Raw genomic sequence first — 24,015 nt, 5'->3', positions numbered from 1 at the left:
ATTCGGCTGTCATGCTTGAAAAACCTTTAGGCGGTGTAAAGCAGCCTAGTCTTTACCTTCGAAATCCGTGTAAACGCAGCTTGCGCCGTCTGTGATTCTTGCAATTCCTGCTTACATGATCTTCGTCGATTGAGACTGCCGTAGATTGATTTTACTCTTTGATTTTACTCTCTGTATATTCTAAATAGCCAGAATACTAAAATGACGAGGCGGCTTGCACTACTAAGGAACTGTTCTCCGTAGTGTATTGGTGTGATTGTGTCGCTCTGCAGTGACAACTTTAATCAAAATCTGTATCCTCAGAGGCCTTGGACGAGCCATTTACTAAAGACCAGATGGCTTTTTGCACTCCTCTCGGAATGAAAAGAAATGATCGTATGGAATTGTTGGCCGGGAGGCCCCTTCCGGGGGCGCCAAGTCTTATAACAGGTAGCGCTACATTGGGCGACTTGCGTGTCGGTGATCTATGAAAGGATGATGAGGTCAACACGACACTCGGTCCACGAGCGGAGAAAAACTCCAACCCGGCGGGATATCGAACCCGTACCCGCTGCATGTCAGGCAAACACGTTACCACTCAGCTAAGCGGGTCGGACACTTCATCTGGAAGGCACAACAGATGCAACTCCTAAGCAGCGCCATGGAAAACGGGATGTTCCGCAGTCGTAAGAAAGTTATTGGGACGTGTCTGAACTCGAGCGGTTCTTTCGGTGATGGCGACCACCATTAAATGAACATACTTGATTTGTTGTCATTATTGCAACGTGAATCCCATGCACATTTCCTGGAGGAGTGCAAGAAGAAGTCTGTAGTAAAGTACTGGAGCGCTCTGAATGAGATTTTCACTCTGCAGCGGAGTGTGCGCTGATGTGAAACTTCCTGGCAGATTAAAACTGTGTGCCGGACCGAGACTCAAACTCGGGACCTTTGCCTTTCGCGGGCAAGTGCTCTACCATCTGAGCTACCCGAGCACGACTCCCGCCCTGTCCTCACAGCTTCTTTTTTTCCCGTATTCCTCAGAGTCACATCAGCGCACACTCCGCTGCAGAGTGAAAATCTCATTCTGGAAACATCCCCCAGGCTGTGGTAAGCCATGTCTGCGCAATATCCTTTCTTTCAGGAGTGCTGGTTCTGCAAGGTTCGCAGGAGAGCTTCTGTAAAGTTTGGAAGGTAGGAGACGAGGTACAGAAGTATCATTGACACAACAGATTTTAATGAAACTTCGTAGAGTGTTTGAAGACAATGCAATGTCGAGAACCAGCCGTGCACTAATACTTTGCAAGAACTGTTTTGGGGAATGTGCAAAAAAAAAAAAAAAATGCATAAGTGCACTGACCTGTACAGCTGTCTGGTATACATGATATTTCACAATTCCTATTATAGGATTCTAGGATATGTAGGGATGGGCTGATGTCCAGAAATATACCGTTTGGATGTGAAATAAGCTTCGAGGTCCGATCACTTTGAAATCTTCCGCTTCACGGTGAGCGTACTAACTGCGGAGAGGGAACTAACGTTAGTACCTGTGGTTATTATGACATCACATAGAATTTTCGTCCAGCTACGGCAGCGGGTGCGAGAAACTGGTACGCCTGCCACTATGGGGTCGACTGTAGCGCTCCGCGAAATCTCCACACTCTCGACTGTGAAGAGAACATCTTACGTCATGTAGAACAGAACCTCAAACAGAACCCGACAATGTCTACTCGAAACGTTACTTATGCTATGGGATTCTGTACAAAACGCCGGTCAGAGCTCACAGTCTCCGCTGGATGAGTACCGTGATTTGAAAGCGGTCTGATCTTCAAACTTATTTTACTTCCAAACGGTACATTCCCGAACATTGACGCCTTAGAAAAACTTTGTCTAGTAGGTCCCCTCGACATTACCTAGAAGCCTGTGGTCTACATATATTAGACTGAGGTCAACATTTTTAAAACAGCTGAAGAACTGCTAACGTTCTCTAGTAATGTACGGAAAGAATTGATGCAGCAGTGAATACGGGTAACAGGCATTCTGGAGGACGGCGGTTCATATCACCATCCGCTTTTCTCCCGCCGTTATTCCTGTTTCCTTGGAATTTGTCGTCCACGGGATGCTGGTGCCGAATCTTCTTACCTCCCTTCCAACAACTTTCCCTAAATAGATGCAATTGCTTTATAAGAAGAGGTGTAAAATTCCGTTGCCAAGGTTTTTTTTCTGCAGCAGAGGTTATAAGACGGTTCGGTGCCGAAGCTGGTGCTACGCTGTATGGGCAGGATGTCGGTGTTCTAGTATTCTTCCTAATCCCTATTTATGGAGGTTCTTCCTAAACACTACGTTGTTGATGAATATTTTCTGATTATTGTGATATAAGGGAACCGTGGCCTCCAGGGTTCGTTCCAGATAAATTGTATTTCTCTTGAAATCTTACCTCATTTGGTCTCTGCATCAGCAACACGTCAAATGTCAATGACACGTGCTGAATGCCTTTTTTGAAAACAAATTTGTTTCGCTCACTTGCGGTGTTTGCTGTTGACAAAAGTAGTGCGCTCTTTCCTCTTCGCCGTTAAGGCTGCATTCAGTTCGAGTTTTTCCGATAGTGTTAGATGTACAGTAACAGTGACCCATAGCAATACGCACAGGTTTACTGATGATTGGTTGGTCCGTATGCACCTCGTGTATGTGTTCAGTGAAAGAAAAGAAAAGAAAAGAACAGAACAGAAAAAGAGGGGGAAAAGAAGAATCGCGCAGCGATGCTGTTCTGGGCTGTTCCCATGGCGACGGCATCCACATCACAGTACTTTATCGTCTATGTGGATGGTCGTTTCATGTTCTACGTTTTACGTATTTCAGGCTTTTTAGTTTTTCATGAAGGTAGAAACAAAGGAAATGGTGGTTTAGAAGCTGAATGAACGATTATTATTCTTAAACGAGCAATCAGATCTGACAATTCCATTACATGAAAATACCTACCCAAAAATTTCTGAACCACTTTCGAGATATTATCGGTGCAGTACGTAGATCGTGTATGTTCTCCAAGTAGATGGAGTGAAATTTGAAGCTCAAGCTGTTCGACACTACGTCTAGTGAGTTTGACCAAGCATGTACGGGGACGTGTAATCGCCAAACAAGCACCGACTCGATTTGTTACACCTCTCGAGGCAGGGGATGTCGAGGCCAGCAAGGCGAAGGAACCGGATCGAAGGGACAAGGCGCAGGGCGCCCCAAAGACACCCTTTCAAGCACCGAGATATGTGTCAGTTGGACTAAGACTCCCGAAAGGAGGCGTCCAGGAACGAGTTTGAGGAGCGGTCCGGCGCACGCAGCCACCTGGGCGCCCGAGTGGCGGCCGCTGCAGGCGGCGCGAGCTGCGAGGTGCGAGGCGGCGGGCGCTTTGTGCCGCAGCGGGCGCGCCGTCTTGCAGACGCTGCAGGCGTGCTCGCCTCCTACTGACACACTGAGCTGGACCGCGGGCCGCGGGCCGGTTCCCAGCGGTCGGAGCCCGCTTTGTGCAGGCCTGGTCCACACACTGAACTACTGACCATAACTAAGGCCTGGTCCGGGCCCAACTCTCGTGTTCCCACCGAACCACACCAGATATTCGTTGCTCGGATAAAAGAGAAAGAGCAACCCTCCACTGGATGTCTTCACACGGAGAAGGCGGCCGCAAATGCCGTTATGTGCAGCTGTCCAACAAAGAATATGGTGTGCCTCTATCGTGCAGCGTCGGACGCTGATACTTTTCGGTATCTCGTCGAGACACCTGATGGTCGTCTTCAAGCGCTGATGTCGCTCATCGGTAGAAGGTACCAGCAGCTCGTTAGCTGTTGTTGCGAAACAACAGTGCGAATGTCCAACGTCTTTCAACACAACTCGCTGTTATCAAATTGTCAGTGTTTGAGAAACAACAGTGCAAAAAAGCAGTGCGAATCTTCAACATCTTTCAACAACTCGCTGTTACCAAACGGTCTGAGATTAAGATCGTCGCACTCCACGGCAGACAACGCCACGCTGGGGTCTCTTGATACTAGCCGATACAGTACTTGGAGATGAGGAGCAGACGCTATGTCCAAATATGGCCAATGCTGCTCCGTAGACCATCACCAAATTTATTACTTCCACAAAGCTTGAGACAGGTCCTCATTGATAGCTGCGCGGTCATCGCGGCGGATCGCTAAGCGTAGGGGTCCGGATTCGACTCCCGACCGGGTGGGAGATTAATTCCGCTCGTAGACTGGGTGTTGTGTTGTCCTTATGTTTGTATCGTCATACATGGCATTCCACTGCTGACACTGGTCATATTTCGAACGCGAATTAAAAAAAACAGAAGTCTGGGACAGCACAAGGAGTTGTTAGGACACAGTTCAAAATTTCGTGGGCAATCAATTTTCCAATAGCAACCATATTTTAATAACAATGTTCTCTTGTCCTCGCTCCTCAAATTCTCAGTTCCTTCCTTTTCGATTCAGGGCAATTGAGGAACCCTTCACCCTACTTTCATTTTCTCAGAATGAGCTCTCTTCCTTTCATGTGAACATTTTACTCCATTTGATTTCCTCTGTTTCTTTTTAATTCCTGAAAACGTTTGTCTTTCACGACTTGTAGTCTGAATTCGTCTCTCAGCAGGTCTCCTGCTCTAACTGCATTTCCTCTAAATCCTTCTTTATCTTGCCTCCCCAGCCATTTTCTTTGTTTGCTTTCCGGTTTTAGAAGAACGTGAGGGTCTTCTTCGTTGACCTATTTTCCTTAATTCTCTCTAGATATCCACAGACTGTAACACGTCTTTACCTGATCTCATCTATTATTTTTGGTGTCTTGAAAATATCTCCTTATTTGATCTAAACCCCAGTTGGTCACCTAGGTTCCTAATTGGACGTAATATTATTCGTAACATTCTTATTTCTATGTTTTTCAGATCTTCGAAAGTCATTTTGCATCCAAACGGAAGTAATGTTTGGGTGCGTCTTACAGATGTGTTACAATGTCTTAATGGAACACCCTCATAAATTATTTCCGTTGTACGGATGTCTCACTTCCATGTATGCTCTATTCAATGTTTCAGTTCTGGTTTTAACTGCTTCTATTTCACATTTATGTTTATAATTTCACGTCGCCATTTAAAGTTGTCAGCTTTGTTGATATTTCCATACTCGGGTTTTAAAATTTTGGGAGAGTTACTTTCGTTGGCCTTGTATTTTGCCTTTTCAAACTGTATTTGAAGACCTGCCTGAAAATATCTCCTTATTTGATCTAAACCCCAGTTGGTCACCTAGGTTCCTAATTGGACGTAATATTATTCGTAACATTCTTATTTCTATGTTTTTCAGATCTTCGAAAGTCATTTTGCATCCAAACGAAAGTAATGTTTGGGTGCGTCTTACAGATGTGTTACAATGTCTTAATGGAACACCCTCATAAATTATTTCCGTTGTACGGATGTCTCACTTCCATGTATGCTCTATTCAATGTTTCAGTTCTGGTTTTAACTGCTTCTATTTCACATTTGTGTTTATAATTTCACGTCGCCATTTAAAGTTGTCAGCTTTGTTGATATTTCCATACTCGGGTTTTAAAATTTTGGGAGAGTTACTTTCGTTGGCCTTGTATTTTGCCTTTTCAAACTGTATTTGAAGACCTGCCTTTCCAACTCTTGCCTTCTATTATTACAAAGTAGTCTGCAAAGAGCAAACTACTGATTGCTTCTTCCGATCTACTCAGCTTTAAGTCGTTATTAAGATTTTGTTTTTCTTCCCCTACTACCTATTCCTTTTTAACGTTTTCCAGTACTCAGTTGAATAATAGTGGTGACAACTGTCTCCTTTGCTGAGTTCCGATTTAATTTAGAAAGTACTAAAAGTTGTTCTAAGAAATTAAATATTAGGTGCTGTTTTTGTAAGAGTTTGTTCAGTTATTTTCGAATTCTTCTATCGAGAGTAGAAACCTGCAAGGTTTTGAGAGAGCAGTCTCTGTCTATCGAATCTTAAGCTTTAAAATCATCAAATCTTATAACAATTTTTTGTTTTACATCTCCAGTTACCTGGATAATTGTTTAAGGTTTAGTGTTTGCTCTGGACAGGATTTGTTACCCACAAACCAAGCTTTATACTCTCTAATTTGTTTACCTAATTAAGTCCAGATGAGCCTGTGAAAAGATTTTGTATTCTAAGAGCCGTACTTAATTTATCTCCTATAATTTATATATGTTCTATTCTCTTTTTATGAAGTACTGAATTAATGCTTTCTTCTAATTTTCTCCCAGACCTTATCTACATTTTCTTTTATAATTGTGACAGCTATATCCCCACTAGCTTTTTGAACTTTTGCTGTGATGCTATCTTGACCTGAAGATTTATGCGTAGTAAGTGTTTGACGTAACTTTTAATCATATTTCTGCTTGTTAGTTTTGAACACTTTTTTTACAGGTCGTTAACTCTTGAAAATATGATGCCAATATCTTAAAGTTCACTTCATTGTTAAGTGCAAGTTTTCTATTATTTTTTCCTAAAGCATGGCAATTGCACAATTTACCGAGACGTACAGTGCTTGAAGGTTTTGTGGTAGTCTCTTGTTTTATACTTTTAAAAGTGTTCTTCTGTTGTTTTAAGTTATTTCTTTTCAAATTCCTCTTTGGTGCCGTTGTAGTTCTACATGCTTACTTCTTCTAAAAGTGACAGATTTATCCAGTTATTGCTACATTAGTTTTCCCAAGCATTCTATTCTTGCCTGAGTGCTTCTTCATTTCTATTGTTCCACAATCTGTGATTTTTTTGCTTAATTTCTGGAATTACCTCAAATGTAATATGTTTAATCGTTTCTACACAGTTGTTGGCTTCAGTATACACTTCACTTAGCATCTTTAAAATATCGAATTCCGTTATCCTCAAAGATTATTTATTAATTATGTTAGTTGTACGCGTTTCATGGTTTTATGTTTTGCAATAAATCCGATGTCGATCTCAGTTGGATGATCATCTGAATCAACCTTCATTTCTCTCTTGGCTCTAATACTCTTGATAATTGTACGTGGGGATGGTGACATGATGAATGTGACTCTCGGTTTGGTGATATTCCTCTTTCATCCTGAAGAGGTAATTTTTTGAACTGTGTTGTCATGATTTTATGATCGAAAAACTTACATAAGTTTACTAACATTGAGCCCTGTATGTTAATTCTGTTGCGAGCTGGGTAGTTTGAAATAACTTTTTGGAATTTTTTTTGTTCTTACCGAAATGGATATTGAGGTCCACCATCATGATTATTATGAACATATTGTGGACTTCCGACAACCTGTTTTCTAGATCTTCCCAGAAGTTTTCTACTTTTCTCCGTTCTTCTTCTCGTTGTCCTCATTTTTGGCGCAGTTATTTTAACTGTATTGCTGTTATTATTATTATTATTATTAGCAGTAGTAGTAGTAGTAGTAATAGTAGTAGAATTCGTCTCGAATTTCCACGATTTCCCACAACGAGGCACAAGGTGAAGAAGGTAAGACAGGCAATTCGAAACATACCCTGAACTAGTAAGTACATTGATGTCCGATTTTCCCTTAATTATAAGAGTCTACGTGACGAATAATATGATGCAAATTTCGTCACAATCTTTAACGTTCATAGCTATTTAATTATGATACTGGCTTTGATTTTTATCAATGGAGGTAGATACTTTTTCCGTTGCATTCGAAATAACGTAAAAACTAGTTTAGCCACGTATGAGGTGTGGACCTTACTCAGATGGTCATAAGACCACAGCGCTGCACAAGGGGTGACGGAGACCCCTACCCCACCGTACGAATAGTAATCAAGGTAATTCAGGTTCGGTTTGTGTATTTGTTATTACGGCACATCATGTGCTCAAAATCTTGACTCTGAGTACTGGTACATGCTGTGAAGTGGTCCAGGAGAGATATTCAGTTTTATCTAGATTTATCACAGCCAAAGACCGTAGTGTACCACATTGCGTGTCCGTGGGAGTCATCATCAGTTCCTAGTTTAAAATTTTCGTAGACAAAATTCCAGAAATGTTATCTCTGGTGAGTGTTCAGGCCGTTACCCAAACAACCGATCCATTGATCTCCAGCGTTCTGTTTAGAAGGTAAGTAATTATATTTGGAAAACTGGCAATACAACCGTCATGCCGACACCACATAGGTTGGCCTATGTCCTCTGGAATGTCTTCCAGTAACTGCGGTCCAATATCTGTGAGCAGGCAACTGCCTCACACTGTATATGCAAGTGTTCCCTGTAAAATATCATTTTTGCTAGCGTAATTCCATGTTTTCTCTTTTCTACTTCAGGCGAACTCATTCATTCAGTCGCTTATTGAATTATTCTTATTTCCCTACACCAGTAGGTAAATCTTATTCTATATCTTCATTTAGGTCCATGTGGCAGCACGCCACTAGCTTACTCTGGTGTCATTCCTTCCTCTATTTATCTATATCTTACTTTCCTCTTTGGGAATAATATACAATCATAACGGTGACACACGTCTTCCATTCAACAACTAAGAAGTTGTTACTCTTCTAGATTTTGTCGAACATCGGTTTTCCTCTTCTTCAATGTAGGGATAAAAAAGATGCTGCCTCCAGAATTTGGAGCCCTTTCCTTCCCAGTGTAGTCGACATTCGCTTCTATGTGCAATAACTGGAAATAAGTGCTAGTATTTTCAGTGTATTATGTTCTAGAATCTTTGGATAGATCTGTATGTATTCGTTAAACTTTTCATCCTGGTGTATATACTTAACATATTAAAAAAAAACATTTGGAATATTTATAATATTTCACTTGGTCTGAAACCGTATTTCGTTGCTGCTACCCATGTTTCATTACATATGCTTGACTTTCTTCCGTCGACGAAATTTTAAAAAAACGTATTAAGAGTTCGGCTATAAACAATGGTAAAGGACAAGTAGCTTGTTTTGAGAAATTATGCTATGAAGTTTGAATAAAATTTCAGAAATCAGACGTTATAAGTACATCCATTTGAGTTATTTATTCAGAAACACCATTGTTTCTTCATATTTCCTATTATTCATAGAGCAGCAACATATAATTAAAATCGTAAATCTATCCAAAATTTTATTCCTTCAAATGTGTCAATGGGTGTGTAACACTATTTACTTGCAAACTGAGAATACTTGACACAGTCACATTGACTGTTTACTTACTGCCGCGAGTAAATGAACCATTGGTGTGAAAACTCTCAGGAACAAAAATTTAAAATATTCGAACTGTTTCAGTTTATGATGCTAAGATTTGCGTTATAAATTTTTGCAATAATAAATTGTGAAACGCCTCAAACATTAATTCTATGTGCAAAGTTTTACATGCAATAGCTCCATTTCTCATCGATTGTTCGTCACCATTGATTACAGCCGAGGACTTCATATGAAATAACAGCCTTCTTAAAATAAAAGTTTGAAGCTTCTGCTATATATTTGATCGGAATATACTGAATAGATCTACAAGATTCAGAACACCACTCCCGTTCCTAATATAAGTTCTCGGGCGAATATTCTTTTTCTTTCAAATAAATATTACGTCAATAAATGTATTTTAGCAAATAGCTTCTGTGACACATTTATTTGTGAGAACATGTTAGGTTAATTTAAATATTATTAGAACCTATTGAGAACTCCTGGCACCTTTAGCATCTATACCCATTTCACTTACATTAAATATTTAGGAGGCGGAAATACTTATTATCGACTTCCAATTAGATGATTACACTTTTTGATCCTGGTTTAGATGAAAGTGTTACTGTTTGAGCAATCTTTTTTTTATCAAAACTTAAGTGTGTGTATTCGATAGTTTATCCAAGAATTCAGGAGTGGATGTTATTTCCTTGTCACCACTTCTTCCGTCGATAGGAAAATATGTTTTTATATAGTTTATGTCAAGATTTTACTTCCTTGTGTAAGAAACTAAAATGATATTTAAACATTTCCATTCACATCAAACGATTGTATGATTTGAATACGTAAAATATTTTAAATGCCTGAAAATCTATCACCTCTGATGAATTAACAAAACAAATTCCGTCCCACAAATTTCGGAGGAAGGATAAACGCCTGAAACTTCTGTGTATACGCTGTCAGGTATTTCCAAAATAAGATCATATCATATGCTATAGGACATCTCCAAAAATTGAAATCTTTGAGGTGATACCCTCCTAACTTAATCGATTTTTATTTACATATCGGCATTTTCGATCAATTTTTCCTCTTTTGTCAAACCATTTGTCACATTTGATAATAACAGATGTCATTATTTTGTCATGCAAAAAGTATGCTTAATTCGTGTAAAACCTCTTCCTTTTACAGTAGCACTTGCACCTTACGGCCTTAATTAATTATTTAAAGCGTGCCTCCCTCTACAGTTTTTACGATCTAAAACTCCCTCTATTACCATGGAAGTAATTTCTTAATGTGAATTTTGTCTGTAGTGGATGCTGTTGAACTCCGTGACTGTTCCTTTATAGGGTGTTTAAAATTTTATGCTATAAGTAGCGACAATAAAAGACTATTTATCCGTCACACGACGGGTTTCGGGCTTGTACCCAACATCAGGTGTTTATAAATTCATGTAAATGTTTATATTGCTGGAGATCATTGTTTAAATACAAATAAAATTATCTGGTGGTGACTAAATAGGTGCAAGTGGAACATCTATAAGTAGCATGGCAATATTTGTCGAAAATATATCTGTACTTATGTAAAGATGAAGTATCCTCATTGTAATTATACTGTGATGACAGTTTTTCCTCTCAGTTGCACATTTATTACCATTTTCATGTCCATGTTGCAGTCTTTTAAAATGTAGTTGCATATTGCACTACTGTGTCGTGAACTCGTGATATACTCTGTGTTTACATTCAAATATGTAAGTTATGGACAAAGAACTTAGATATAGGTGGTGCAAAGATATAGTTCATGCAGAAACATGGTCAAATGACTTAGACACATGAAGCGCAAAGATTTTACACACATAGAGACTTACAAAGCTGTTGTAAACTGCGAAATTTTTGATCCACGTTTTTGTCATGGTGAAATATGTAGCTAAATTTTAAAGAACTGGAACATAGGTTTGCAAATGGTAACAAATGAACAACTGAGTGGAACAACTGTCACCACAGCATAATTATAATAATGGTACTTCACCTTTATGTAAATACAGATATATTTTCCACAAATACTGCCTTAACACTTACAAATGTTCCACTTGTATCTCTTTAGTCACTAGCTAATAATTTTCCTTGTATTCTATTAGTGATCTCCAGCAATATAAACATGTACATGAATGTATAAATACCTGAGGATGGGCACAAGTCAGAAACCAGTTGTGTGACGATTAAAAAGTCTTTTATTGTGAGTGGTAGCGGAAATATTTCGACACCCTAATTTCTTCATGTCTTAATACATGTGCTAACATCGTCTTCCTCCATTTGGTCAATAATTTCCAGATATTCCACTCTTGGCTAGTTTTTCGGACCACCTCCTCAATTATTATTCCTAACATGACCTAATGCCAACATCCTTCTGTAGAACCATATCTGAAATGCTTCGATTCTTTTTTCCTGTTTCCCACAGTCCATGATGCAGTACCATACAATGTTGTGCACCAAATTACATTCTCACAAATTTCAGCTTCAAGTTCAGCTTTTTGTATGACACAGTGAGATTTCTCTTGCCCAGGAATTTCTTCTGTACTTGTGGTAGTCTGGTTATCACGTCCTCCCAGCTTCGTTCATCATGTGTTTTTTTTTCCCCGAAGGTAACAAGATACTTTAACTTCATCTACTTCGTGGTCACCAATTTTCATGTTAAGTTTATCGGTGATCTCATTTCTGTTTCTTCTCATTACTTTTGTCTTTCGTCTCTCATATCTACAAAAGGCTTACCAATTTTTCACAGCAGATGTAGGCTACTGGTAAATGTACGCCTTCAAATCATATCAATAGTTCTAATTTTATTCAATAAATACTTATGAAGATAAAGTTATTTAGAGTAATGCAATACAGAAATTACATCAGCTAAAGAGACAGCCAAAGATAAAGAGAAAGGGAGAATGAGAGCTGTAAACAAACACACACACAATCAACACACACACAAACACACACACACACACACACACTCACACACTCACACACACACACACACACACACACACACACACACACACACACACATATATATATATATATATATATATATATATATATATATATATGTCAATGTCACAGGGAAGAAGGAGAAAGAGAAATAGAGATTCAAAGAGACATTGATCTACAAAGAAACAAAGGTAGGGAGTCATATAGGACGGGTAAACAACTTTGCAATCAAGTATGACGACGTGTAAGCATTAGTAACAAGTAATGTGTCTGTCAACTGAAATACAGAATGGAGCTACTTTCTTTACAATTTGATTCGATAATATTGCTTACAATTTATAACAGAAATCTCACAAATGCAACACATTGCCATTGCAATAATAATAACAAACGTTTCTGTTTAGAAATCACAGACTGATTGATCTGCAAATAATTCTATGAGTGTCGAGGTGGAGAGAAAAGCACTAATTACTATTCTTATTTGCTGCTAAATATTTTCAGACGACACTTTATTTTATATCATTCACTTACCATCTTCCAGCTGCTTGTGCTATTCTTCTTAAACACTGAGAGAATTTGTGTTACTTTATATCCAACGCCCTAATTCTTGAGGGTTTTCTCGCTATTATGTTACTAAAGCATATGCAGTGACCGTGATGTACATCTGAACTTATTGTTTTATTTAATACCCTTTGGAATAAACAACTTTTCGAGATGTTGAAAAAGAAAAATCGAAATTAAACTAGATTTTTGCCGTAGATACTGCTTGAAACTTCAGTGAATAATTTCTGCTGGTGTTACATACGTGAAAGCTTAGGACAATAATTTCCTCACGCAAATTTTCGATTCTGTGTGGAAGCTGTTTATGTACAGGACAATTTGGTGATCTAGAGAAGATAATGCACGCATCAGAATTTCATCAAAATATCGGTCTGTTGTGGCACAATATAAATATTTAAATAATACGTAAGTATTAAATATAAATATTTAAGAAGTCACATTTGGCTATGCTATTGCTATGTGAAACTGCTGAACTATGTATATGGTGCAGAGAAAGACAGTGTTCCCCATTTTGGGTCTTTGTTACGTTTTACATTATTATGATATTTAATTTAGATATATAAATAATCGTTGGCAAAGAACTTACTCTTTGAACAGAAGATCCAAATCGTCTACTCGTTGAAAGAAGTTTAAGAAATTGTGTTTTCAGATGACTGTAATATGTATCTTGTTCTGTCAAAGTACTTGCATATACGGTAGGTTCATGAGAAATATGTTATATACGATTTTTTTTAAATCAGCTCCTTATTTAATAGGAAGCACACGATATTTTCCCGACTATTATTTCCTGGAGTTGTGAGAGCACACCGACTAGAAAAAAATATGACTCCCTTATGTTTCCTGTGCAATGAAACACAGTAAAGTAGTATCTATTACTGAAATAACCACATCTCGTTGGTGGATTCGAGTGGGCTCATGGATTCCGAAGTAGCTCTTACATGCTATAAATATCTTGAAGACATGTTTTATTACACGGCTTAGCTTAAGATATTGTCTTAACGTATTGTCCTAAACAGCAACTAAAACGGGAAAGTTACCCATATCCTAAATTTTTTGGTGGATTTTTATGCATTATACCGTTCAAGACGATAAGTCTTTTACTTTTGCTGTGAGCTACTCAAGTAAATTCTGAAGAGGCTTCGTTCCAAAATTCTGCGTAACCTTCCCGAGAGAGAGTCAATTGTTGTTGACAGAATTATGGCTTGTTTTGTGAGTAAAATAATGATAGACAGGTGCAGCTTTGAGATTAGTTTAAGAATAATGCTTTTTTATTGCTTACGCCGTAGTATTTTCTCGACATTGTATAGACTAAAGCAAGGATTTCTATGGGAACAATAAAGGAATTATTTAAACACAATTTACTGACTCTTATCGTAGCGTTAGGGTAAATTTTTCAGAGGGACGAATATCGCCTCCATGACATCGACAACCAACTCTAGTGCTCAAGAGTTGAAAAAAAAATGAATATTTAATTGAAGTCACTGTCTCTGGGCACGAATACTTACAAATGAATTGCAATCCTTATTTCCTTGCATGGGAACCTCTGTATGAAATGAGCGGGAACTATGCTCACTAAAAATCTTGTGCAAGAAATTGTCGAGACATCAAAACGGTACCGATGTGAATAAAACGAAACTGAGTATTTGAGAATTTGGATTTCATATTACTGGTATGTTGTGGATCAAAGTAGACGGCGTACTTAAGAAGTTCCAGTTGTTTGCTATGGCTTACTGTCCAGTTCCTGCTATCCTGCTGTGTTTCGTCATGGGATTTGCTATTCGCACAGAATACAGTGTATTTTCTTATGTGAACTGCTACGCGCTTGCCTTACCACGTGATATCTAAGCCCGTTATCAGTTTTGTTAATATTTAGATATCTTAAATCCAGGTACTGAAGGATGTCATATTTCTAGCAAGTCTGTAATTTTCCACAGCTTTGAAAAAAAAATTATCGTAGCCTCCTTATGGTTTCCATCCACTACCAAGTGTATAGGCGCTGTCTAGATTAAAACTGTTGTTGACTATTCTGATCTCAACGGCTATCTTGAGACAGAAGCCCAGTGGGTATATGCAGGGGATTTGATTTATGTTTGTTTATTAGGCCGTGTTTGGCAATACCAAAGTTGTCGAAATCGCGATGTTTAATGCTGCGTTGGGGCTCTACGTATTCAGTGTTCTGAAATGGTTCGGACTGACTGATCGCTGTAACTAATACAGCATTCACAAGGAAATTTACTGACCTGAGAAACACAGATACCAAGGCTAAAGCCTAAAATCTCTTGAATTTTCTTGGGTAGCCAGATAATTTATTGAATATTATATCCGTCCCAGGATGCCCATTTTATTTGTATTAGCCCCGCATAAAGGAACGAATGCTATAAGCTGATAAACATGTGATGTTTGAGTATCTCGGATTTTGTTCTCCTAGATACAGTTAACTTATCACCTCAGTCACTACAGTCATTCTTCCGGAACACCTCTTTCAGATATATGACAAAGACCACCTGTATTTCGAGATAAGAAGTTTGAAAACATGTTCTCTTGACGATCTTGATGTAGCATGATATGCATACAAAAGATCTCATCCGAAGTCTATGGTAACAGATTCCTTAAAGGGGGCAAGAATAAGTCCAATTAAAAATACTGGAGCCATGTATATAGCGCAGTCCGTAAAATCTCTAGGTTAAGATCTACTAAAAAATCTGTGAACGTGTAAAGCAGCTGAAGCCAAAATTAAGTTTTCTCTCGTGATTTCTTTCATATCCATCTAGATAAAATTGTCTGACAATAAAGAAAGAGTCTTATTTCAGACAGTATTTAGTGTAACAAGATGTATTTGTATTCTATGTTTAGGTGCCTTATTATATTTCCCTATGTTGTTTTTACAAATTTTCTAGCAGTGGATACAATTTTTATTAAGGTGGATATTGTAGACTTGCAGGAGACATCTTGTTAACTATAAATTGGTTCACTAGTAATTGATTTCATTATAGCTAATTTTTTTTCACGTATCCCAACATATTTACTATCATACATTGTGTTACAAGTATCAGAGTTACTCACTATATTACTTTTTAAGCAAACACCACTACGAATGTCCTTAGATCTTGTCCGTATTAGTGAACGGGGGCCTGTTGTTTGTCTATGTACGTCTATTGATTATTATGCATAATGTTACTATTTTGTGTACACTTTTTTGGAAAAGTCTGTTCCTTTAGCCAGGTATTAAGATACTGCGGCTTTTTCATTGAGGTTGATGGGTTCCAGAGCTTTTTAGTTGGCTTTTTTTGTATTTATTTTACTGTTTGGCGGTATGAAGAATTGAAATATCTTGTGACAGATATCCAATGTAAATCATGACACTTGTTGACACATCCTCAAAATATACCCTAAATGTCTAATTTTGAAGTTAGCAAAATATGCTGTGATATTCAGTTTTGTTGCCGTCAACTAGCAGCGTGTGCTCAAATTGTCACTTATGCTAAATAATTTAAGTTACAGCAGGCAGAAACCATTCAAAATATTTGTATCGCTATGCATGATCTATATAATCTGTGTATCTGTTTTACTGGATGTCACAGCTCGGCTACCCGTATTTTTCTGCTGGTACGTCTTATTATAAAAAATAAAATAAATATATCCTAACAATAAGCGTATAAGGTTTCCCCATAGTTGAGTTAATGTGAAACTGTTACTTGTGTGTTCACGTTATGCATACAATTAAGTAATAAAATTTAAGGGCCATATAATTCTATAGGCACACTTATTAGTGCCAGTATTCAGTAATTTATTCTTCTCCTGCAGATCCAGAAGTATACGACAACATAAAATAAGCAAAATAACGAAAGAGAGATAGAATACTACCATACAAATATCGAATATCAACTGGACCAAAATATTTTAGCGTGCCGCCTAACATTTCGCAAAGACTTTGTTAGCTAATTCTGGCTGAAGCAACAACCTAGTAATGTAAAAAGCATAGACTTCACGGAAATACACTCTTCCACAATCAAGAGGTTTATACAGTGCTAATAAATATCGTTACTACCTGGAAGACTAACTCCGCACTATGCATCAGCATCATAGAAAAGACGAAATACATCTTTCACTTCGTGTTTAGCAGTACATGGTGTGGTAACTGAGACAGGAATAGATCATCATGTTACACAGACAACCAACTTAACTGAAGTATTGTTTATTCTACGACAAAGTTTTTAAACAGCGTTTTTCATTTCTTTCGAAAATCTATAGAAAAATGAATATTGCTTCACTCATCTTAATGCAGGGTGAGCTCTGTGTACATAGATTAAATTGCTTTCATCAATGTAAGTTACAATTCATCACTCCGGTCTCTTTTTCTATCAATACCCCTTTCAGGATTTTTTTACATATTTTTCCTTTTTTTTAACCTGAAGTGTAGAGCAATTTGTTTGTGGTACAGCGCACTGTAGAGTTCCAGTTCGGTCATCTTTATTTGGTTTTATACAATATCGTCACTGTGAATATCTTAGCTACATTTTGGGCGGTGCAGCGGCATCTTATTCTAGTTCCTTGTTCCAGTCTTATGTTTACATCACAAACATTTTTACAAATGGTGGTAGACAGTATCAGCGCAGCACTTGCCACGTGTCGAAGTTAATTTATGTTGTAAGCTAAAGCTGATACTTATTGGAAGTGCGAAACATAATTCTGAGAAAAATGTTACCAATAACGAACATTGGTAGTGTTTCAGACTATCTTAGGAGACACAAATCTTCTAGGGCTAGGAGTAACGCCAGAAAATGCTAGCGCACCAAACATGCAGAAATTTAGAAAATTAGTGTTCTTTTTACCCACCGAATGCATTTTCTGAAATATTCAAGCAGAGATTAGTCGACAGGCTGTTCACTGTAAACATTTGTGATGCAACTTACTGTTAGCGTATAGCGCGTTTCGAGGCTAATGTTCATTCAGCAACTACTCGTGCATCCCGTAACATCATTTAGTTTAGAGGTCATCTTAGAGATATTTTTGCGGCATATGGATAAGGAGCTATGTGCCCCGTCAGGACGCCTGGGTTACATTGCCCAGGAGAATACAGTACCAACACATATCTCAACATGAGATATAAAACCTCCAAATGAAATGTAAAAAGTCAATATACTAACTTCCGACAGCAGTCTTTATACTGTCCAGTTATTCCTGAATTAAAGACTCTGTATTCATAAACATACTCTTAGTAGGCTGACGTCTTTTTCAGTATTTTCCCAAATGCGTCAGTCCCTTGAATGCCTCTGATATACTTATTCATCCATCTCAATAACCTTAACAGCGCCCATACATAGTTCCCCGTTGTGCTTCCATTAGATTTGATTTCCCTAAATAACATAGTATGCACTTCGTCCTGCTGCTTTTTTATAGTATTTCTTTCGCCACAGGATACTATTATGCAGTTAGTTTAATTTGATATTTTGCTTAAGATTATCGTTCTGCAGCACTACATTCGAAAATTTTGCAACTTTATGAACTTTATCTTTCCTATTAAGCAACGCTTCCGACAACCAAATATCAAATTCACTAAGAAATGCAGTTCCTGATGACTTTTCATAGTGCTGAAACTGAATTTATAACCTGGCTGTAAAATCCAGTGGAACTAGCGCAGTTAGCTAACCACACGCATACATTCAGCATACCATATTCAGCATCATCATTTCTTCTTCTTTTTCTCCTCCGAAAGATCACGCTATGGGATCCATTCTTCTCTGTTTAGATCTATCATCTGTATTGTTTTATAATTTTGACCTTTCGTTGTTTTCCATGAATATGTTATTACCTTTTGACATAATCTCCTTAAGCCTGTTTCTCCTAAAAATTTTCTTCAGTTTCATTTGTTATGCGGAAAGAAGTATAAATAAATGCAAAAAGACTACTCTGTAGTCACGATGCTCCTGTAGTCTATTATTTGTCATTATATAGCGCCATCGAATTTGTTCGTCCAGAATGCTTCCAATGATTCTTGTCTGCTGTCAAAAGTATCAACACTTACTGTTCTTTAAGAGAGGATTTATGACGAACACTGACGAACCGTATTTTTCTTTCGATGCAGAGTAGTGCATTAATATTTTTAGCAGACGATGTGTTCTTTCTCTGTACACAAATTTGGTGTTAAAAATCTGCTTTCAATGTCTTCGCAGGATCAGTTGTCATTTGTTATTTTAATTTCTAAGCTCTACGTGTTCTATTTTACTTCATACTATTTCGATTTACGATGCTGACATATTATTATTTTACAAATACCTAAGGTTCTTTGGTAGAACTTGCAGTAATTTGGAGTTTGACAACAGTGTAGGAGTAACTTTTGGTGGAATCTTTTAATTACAGCTAAAAGTGAGATACAAAATTTGAAACATAGCAGAAAGCAATATTTACTAACTTAATTACATGCATTTTTCCCAGACTTACCTGGTGTCTGTGTAATATTAATATATCGTATTTTCCGGAAGAAAACAATATGTACCGGAGCATAGTAAGCTAAGTGGAAACTTTTGTATTTTTCACAGATTTCTCTGAGATCATCAGACGCAGAAATTGATAAACAGCATTCTGAAGATTACCATAGTCACTATTGTAGTAGTAAAATGACTTATTTGCTACTGTTTTATGTAGACGAACACAACGTAGTTTAATTTCTCCTGAGGAAATATTGTTATTGCAGCCTACTTCGTTTTATTTTGGATGGTGGTGCTATGTTATTCGTTGTAGGTGGAGGTACTCAATTGCTTCGAGGCCTAATGCAATTTCTTGCGGCCGGGAGTTCTCGCAGGTTGGCCTGTCAATAAACTTTAACACGTACGTCCTGCAATTGACGACCCGGCGGTATTGAGCGCTGCGCCACGTCCCGGCGGGGGCAGTTAATCTGCAGGAGAGCGCCGCGCCGGGCCTCGCCAAGGAGGAGAATACAATTAGGAGGCGTGAAGAATGGACGCGCCCATTTATTGTGTGCGGTCGCGCGTCCAGGAGCGCTCTCTTCGATTTATTTGCTGCCACTGCGCCTCACGGCAATCTTCTCACCTCTGCAGAAACTCTGGCTAAAGCACGGTTTACACCGCGGCTGTTGCCTGGGCATCGCCACCGGTGAAGGCGTCCATTGTCGCAGTGGTTCGTCTTCGGCACAATAAAAGGTATATAGTGTACAGTTTTAAAATCAGACAGAGTTCACCTCGCATCAATTGGATTCATAGGAAAAAACAGACAACGACCAATTTTTTTTATATGCTAGTAAAGCCATGTACTTCATTTGGGAACGATGTCTTTAGCGGCGATATATGTATGCACTAATTCAATAGAAGTGTTTCGTATTTGCGAAGATGAACAATGTGTTCACAGTTCTTAAAGTATACATTTTAGACTCCATGTTTGCTACACTTTTTTTCTTGTTTTGCTCAATACTTCCCCCTCCTAAAATATGGAATGCAATGATCTTCCAGTAGAAGTGACCTGTTTGATACTATCGAAGATGAACAAGTGCTCATACCTCTTAAAGTATGCATTTTACAGCCCATCTTTACTATATCTGTTTTTTGCTTATTACTGTATAAGGAACTTGTCCCTAAAACTTGGCGGTTTCTTTGGGAGACCCTCTGCAAACCTTTCGACGTTATTGTCGTGCCATATTTGTGTAAATACTCTACCATCTCCTTCATCTCCAGGACCAACCAGCTACCATGACTGTGTGGTTTTGTGATAAGCAGCGATCTTCATGAAATCTTTCTCTTTTTTTTCTTTTTCCTGACCATATCCCGCAACAACGCAGGGTAGGGATGCAAATATTCGGATTTGGCAGTCTAGCGTTATCACATGTGATAAAGTGCAAACAATTTCTAAATGTTAGGGAATCACGTAAATAGGTGGGACGTGGGTACCAGCCCAATATTCACCTAGTCGGATGTGGGAAACCGCCCAAGAAGCACGGTTAGGCTGTCCGGCGCAGCGGTCCTCGTCCTAAAGCCCTCTGGCGTCTTCGATCCGAGACTGGCGCTCCTCCCAGAATCACGGAAGCGATTTCTTAGCTCGCGTAGTTATTCGGGTGGTTTTCTTTGACTTCATATAAACATCTGAGTCTGCAGCGATTAAGTCCACGTAAAAACCTCTATGATCAGTGAGCATCGAGATAATAATGGTATTACCAGAAACGTAGGGCAAACTTTTGTGCGCATTAAAACATAATTTGATAACTTTGCAAGGCTGTACTTGGACACCATAGAATTTTTGAAGTTTTTTCGCTCTCCGTTCACATACTAATCCGACACAACAGTCTGACAAATACGGGAGTCGTATTATCAGATTCTTAACTTCAAGCGCTAAAATAGTGTGTAACTGGGTGCAGAAGCTCCTTCATTGCCCTAGGTCGTTGTAAAACACGTTTAATTCGTTTCCTATTTTACTGCATGTAGTCTCTCTGACAGGAATGAGGACAACACGCCGAATTTAGCAGACATGAATAATCTTGCAGATGATGACGTTAGGAATCAGAGAAAGTTAGAGTTTCCTCTCAGACTTGACTTGGAAATAATACACGCAATTTTTACTGTATTTATTTCATATCCTGTGGCCTGCTATAATCGTTCTTTCCGTTCAGTAGGCTGTTAATATTTTTTGCTGTGAATATACAGGTCATAAGAGAGAGAGGGCGATTATAAACATGAGATGAATTACGAAAATCGGCAATGCAAGTGTTGTAAGCCTATTTTTAATACGTAGATGCGTGACCGTGGAAAGATGATTAATCCATTTTGGGTGTCAGAATTAAGTTTTCAATAAAATTACGCTCATAAATAGGTATCGGACTTCGTTATCATGTAATTAAATGAAGCAAGGTTTATTTCCTCGAAGATACTGTGAACAATTAAAGGCTGTAACAGCAACGGTCGATCCATTGCATCATCGTGTTAAGACGACCAAATACGAATACCTGCTGAAAAACGTTAGAAATTATTACATTAGGACAAGAGTAAATTAAGTAATACAGATGTATAAACTAAATCTTCGTCTTATTGTAATTCAGGTAATCGAAATTAACATTGTAAAATTTGGTAGTTCCTCCGGTTCTAATCTTTGTAGATCTCGATTCTATTTTGTTTTGTCTCCATCCAATTTTTCTTTCATGCATCAAATTTTCAATTACTTTCGAATATTTTCATTTCATAATTCATCTATTCTTTTACATCACTTCACTACTCTGAGACATCTGCTTTCTATTCCTTGTGTTTTGTGTTAGTGTTTTATTCATTACCCACCATTCACTTCCACCTTATAGGATTGACTATAACATTGGTTTATAAAATTTCAGTCGTATTTTTTCCGTGTTTTATGCTTTGAAATTCTGTTAATTTTTTCACCGACACTTTCTCAGCATAATCTACATTTCTTCCTCGTTTCCATACGATGTTTTAGATCCAAAATAGTTAACGTAACTTGGTCAATTTCTTTTTCATTAACTACTACCATACTGTTCACTGAATATTTTCCGTAAATTGCGATGGAATTATATTTATTACAAGATGTTTATTCTGTGCATGTCCTGAGAATCTACGTTTGGAGCACAACATTGTATGATAGTGAAACAAGGTCTGTGGGAATGAGAACAGAAGAGAATCGAAGCGCTTGAGATGTGGTGTTAGAGATAAGTGTTGAATGTTAGGTGGACTGGTAAGGTAGGGAATAAGGAAGTTCTGTGCTGAATCGGAAGGGGAAGAAATATGTGGAAAATACTGGCAAAAAGAAGGGACAGGACAACAGGACATATGTTAAGACATGAAGGAATAAATTTCACGAAGAAAATCTCTATTTTGTTTAGTTCACAAATTTGTTTTGGTAAATCAGCTTATCTACGAAATATCAGTGTAAGCTCATCGACATATGGGAGTGATTTTACTTATTCCGGGTTCTTTGGATGTATCCCTATGTTTTTTTTTTATCTTGCAATTGCATCTGACAACTATCAACTGCATCGTTAGTGTAAATATTGAATAGTGTAGGCCTCAAGTCTTGACTCCATTGACGACAGTGTTAAGTAAGCTCCCGTTTCATACTCAGATCATTTTTGTGAACGAATCGCTAGTGTAGGGGTAAATTAGAGACTTGTCTCATCAAATTTTTGTATCAATTCTTTATATATGCCTTCTATATCTAAGGTTAAGATATTTCTTTATACAGACGTCTGATATAAACTATAAAGGCTAACCTCTCAGTTACATTATTCTCTGTGGCTTTTCTATAACCTCATTATCGAAAGCCTTGTCAAAATTGTAGGAGCTGTATCCGTCTCTCTGTTAAATTATGTATGCATTCTAGTAAGCTGTCAAAAATAAAACTACATCAATCATTGATCGTCCCTTTCTAAATCCGACCCGCTCTTTCTCTACTTAACATTCTACTATTTTTCAGTCTTGTGTGAAAAATACTTGCATAAAATTTAAATGATGTATCCAGTATGCTTATTTCTCTTTACTCTTCAAACGTATTTGTTTCTCCTTTCTTAGATGTCGATATTACTTTTGCTGCCTTAAAATTTCGTAGTACATCTTCTTACTTCCAGCACATGTCAAACAAATATAACAGATAAGGATGTAGGGCTAATCCTTCAAATTTAATCAGCTCTATATTAATTCCATCTGAACCTGTTACTTTACAATTTTTTTGAAGTTTCCGAAGCTGCGAGTCCTTTTATTTTTATGTTATCTAGGTTTTTACTTGTAATTTGGGCCCTTTTCTTTCTTCTCTTCCATGTTAGCATCATATCATAAATTTTTATGTTATTTAATTCACTCTCCTTTCCTAACGTAGTTCGAACGAATTCTATGCTTTCTCTTCTTTCGTTTTATCCTCTTTGGGGTACGCTGGATCAATCATTTCTTTGTGCGTTGTTCTTTTCTTAGGGCCCAATATTTCTTCATTCTTTCTGATCTTCTTCTCCTCTCTTATTCCGAGATGAAGGATTTGGACTTTTGTGTGGATTCGTCTTGGAACCTTATGTTTTCATCTTTAGTAATTAATTTAGCAGTTCGATCAATAAGTGAATTTTCTGAAATATTTAATTCCACTAGGTCTTTCTCAGTTTCTTTAAACCAGTTGGGCTTCGTTTTTCGGTTACGGAAGAAGTCAAAGATTTGTTTAGTTAATCTGTTGGAATTCATTCTGAGAAGATGACCATAAAAATTTATTCTCCTTTTTCGCATAGAATCTGAAAGTTTTTCAGTTTTCTTGTAGAGAGTTTCATTTTTGATGTATAAAATCTTATTGTCTTGAAATTTTGGCCCAATGATTTTTCTTAAAATTTTTCATTCCTTTACCTCAAGTGGCCTTTGAAATTCATGTTAAGTGTTT

Source organism: Schistocerca cancellata, chromosome 1 (genome assembly GCF_023864275.1).
Source record: "Schistocerca cancellata isolate TAMUIC-IGC-003103 chromosome 1, iqSchCanc2.1, whole genome shotgun sequence".
Lineage (NCBI taxonomy): Eukaryota > Metazoa > Arthropoda > Insecta > Orthoptera > Acrididae > Schistocerca > Schistocerca cancellata.
The sequence above is the reverse complement of the archived record's forward strand: the minus strand, read 5'-3'. Positions refer to the sequence as shown.